Source organism: Herpailurus yagouaroundi, unplaced genomic scaffold (assembly GCF_014898765.1).
Source record: "Herpailurus yagouaroundi ecotype Mexico unplaced genomic scaffold, PumYag 56905, whole genome shotgun sequence".
NCBI classification, from domain to species: Eukaryota; Metazoa; Chordata; class Mammalia; order Carnivora; family Felidae; genus Herpailurus; species Herpailurus yagouaroundi.
The window spans coordinates 6574-9643 of NW_024414454.1; the positions used below are offsets into that span (position 1 = coordinate 6574).

Genomic DNA, 3070 nt, shown 5'->3' on the forward strand with positions numbered 1-3070 from the left:
GGACAATCTAGAAGAAATGAATAAAATCCTAAAAACATACAATCTTCCAAAACTAAATTATAAAGAAACAAAATCTCAGCAGATCAATTACTAGTAAAAAAAAATTGAATTGGTAATCAAAAAACTACCCAAAATTAAAAGTACAGGATCAGATGGATTCACAGGTAAATTCTACCAAACATTTAAAGAAGAATTATATCTATTCTCCTCAAACTTTTCCAAAAAATAGAAGAGGAAGAAAAGTTTGTAAATACATTCTATGAGATCAGCATTACCCTGATACCAAAAGCAGACAGATACCACAAACAGAGAAAACTGTAGGCTAATATGCTTGATAAACAGAGATGTAAAAATCCTCAACAAAGTATTATCAAACTGTATTCAACAATACATTAACAGATCATTCACTACAATCAAGTGGGATTTATTCTGGGGATGTAAGAAAGGTTCAATATTTGCAAATCAATCAATGTGATATACTACATCAACAAAACAAAGGATATAAATCATATGATCTCAATAGATGCAGAAAAAGCATTTGACAAAAATCAAACATCTGTTCATGATAAAAAGTCTCAACAAAGTGAATCTAGAGGGAACATACCTCAACATTGTAAAGGCTATGTATGAAATACCCACAGCTATCATACTCAATGGTGAAAAATTGAGTGCTTTTTCTCTAAAAGCAGGAACAAGGCAAAGATGTCCAGTCTTGCAACTTTTATTCAACACAGTACTGGAAGTCCTAGCCACAGCAATCTGGCAAGAAAAAGAAATAAGCATCCATATTGGTAAGGGAGAAGTTAAATGGTCACTATTTACAGCTGACATAATACAATATATAGAAAACCCAAAAAAACTCCACCAAAAACTACCAGAAATAATAAATGAACTCAGTGAAGTTGCAGGACAAAAAGTTAATACCAAGAAATCGATAGCATGTTTATTCACTAATAACAAAGTAGCAGAGAAATAAAGAAAATAATTCCATTTACAATTGCACACACACACACACACACATAACAATAAAAAAAATTAACCAAGGAGGTGAAAGACTTGTACTCTGAAAACTATAAAACATTGATGACTTTTTTAGTATTATCTGCTTGTGGAACAACCTCCTGCTCCTCCCTCTGCCACCCTGAGTCACTGCCTGGGCAGCTCCAGCCAGTTGGCTCCCCATTCTCGCCACCGATATTTGGAGTTCTTACTTCAACATGGCAGAAGTTGACAACTTGCCTAGGGTAATTAAAAGACGAGTGAATGTTCTCAAAGACCTTCAAGTTAAATGTGCACAGATAGAAACCAAATTCCATGAGGAAGTTCATGATCTTGAAAGATAGTATGCTGTTCTTTATTTGATAACTGATTTGAGATCATTAATGCAATTTATGAACCTATAGAAGAAGAATTTGAATGGAAACCATATGAGGAGGATGAAATTTCTGAGGAGCTGAAAGAAAAAGCCAAGATTAAAGATGAGGAAAAGGTTGAAGAAAAAGAAGACCCCAAGGGAATTCCTGAATTCTGGTTGATTGTTTTTAAGAATGTTGACTTGCTCAGTGATATGGCTCAGGGGCATGGTGAACCTGTTCTAAAGCACTTGAAAGATAGTAAAGTGAAGTTCTCAGATGCTGACCAGCAGATGAGTTTTGTCTTAGAATTTCACTTTGAACCCAATGAATATTTCGAAAATAAAGTGTTGACAAGATATAGAGGATGAGGTCAGAAGCGGATGATTCTGATCCCTTTTTTTTTTGATAGACCAGAAATTATGGGTTGTACAGGATGCCAGATTGGAATAAAAGGAAAGAATATCATTTTGAAAACCATTAGGAAGCAGCAGAAACACAGAGACGTGGGATAGTTTGTATTGTGGCCAAAACAGTTTCCAATGACTCTTTCTTTAATTTTTTTTGCCCCTCTTGAAGTTCCAAAGAGTGGAGATCTGGATGTTGCTGCTGAAGCTATCCTTGCTGCAGACTGAAATTGGTCACTTTTTACATGAGCATATAATCCCAAGATCAGTGTTATACTTTACTAAAGAAGCTCTTGAAGTTGATGATGATGATGATTTTGATGAAGAAGCAGATGAGAAAGGGGAAGAAGGAGATAAGGAAAATTATCCAGACTATGACTTGAAAAAAAAAAAAAAGATCAAAACCCAGCAGAGTGCAGGCAGCAGTAAAGCAGGATATATGTGGCCTTAAGGATAACCTGCACTGTAATAGCCTAAACACAACTATTATTTACTTACAGCCTTATGGTTTTGTATTTTCTTGGAAGACCCAGTAATTTTTTAAAGGAAAGGAACTAAAAATTTTAAAGACCAATTTGTTCTACTTAACATTTTAACTATAGTTTTTCTGTCAGATCTATTGATCGCACAATCTTTCACGCATGTTCATTCATTAGTATATGATTTGATGCTTCTGGAGTAATTTTTATCACATAAAAAAGATTTTAGAGTACAGCTATAAAAGTTACAGAACTGGTAAAAGAAAGAGTTTTATTTATTGTTTTGCTAATGATTTCCCCTGAAGAACCAAAGTTTTTTTTTTTCAGCGGTAGTTGAATTGGGTTTAAGTTTGCTTGCACTAGGTGGGCCTTTCATTACTTTGTTATACACAGTATTTGCCTAAGAGAAATCATTACTTAAAAAACAAAAACAAAATTTGTCAAGACAAATATATGGTTAAGAATCTCAATTAAGACCACAACTTATAACTTAGATTATAAATGGATTTTTGTATTTTAGGTGAAATAGTAAGAAACCTAGTAAGGAAATGATAATAAAGAAACCTAACTTGGGGTGCCTGGGTGGCTCAGTCGTTTGAGCATCTGACTTCAGCTCAGGTCATGATCTCAGAGTTTGTGAGTTTGAGCCCCGTGTCGGCTCTGTGCTGTCAGCTCACAGCCTGGAGCCTGCTTTGGATTTTGTGTCTCCTCTCTCTGCCCCTCCACCATTCACGCTCTGTGTCTTTCTCCCTCTCTCTCTCTCTCTCTCTCAAAAATAAACATTAGAAAAAAGAAAAACTCATAGTGTGGTTATTGGTTACTACTGGGAGTT

At 35.0% G+C, this 3070-nt stretch overlaps 1 pseudogene; it reads left to right on the top strand.

The window, feature by feature from the left end:
- The first annotated feature begins 1172 nt into the window (after positions 1-1172).
- Positions 1173-2512, top strand: LOC121024114 (nucleosome assembly protein 1-like 1; annotated as a pseudogene).
- Positions 2513-3070: the final 558 nt, after the last annotated feature.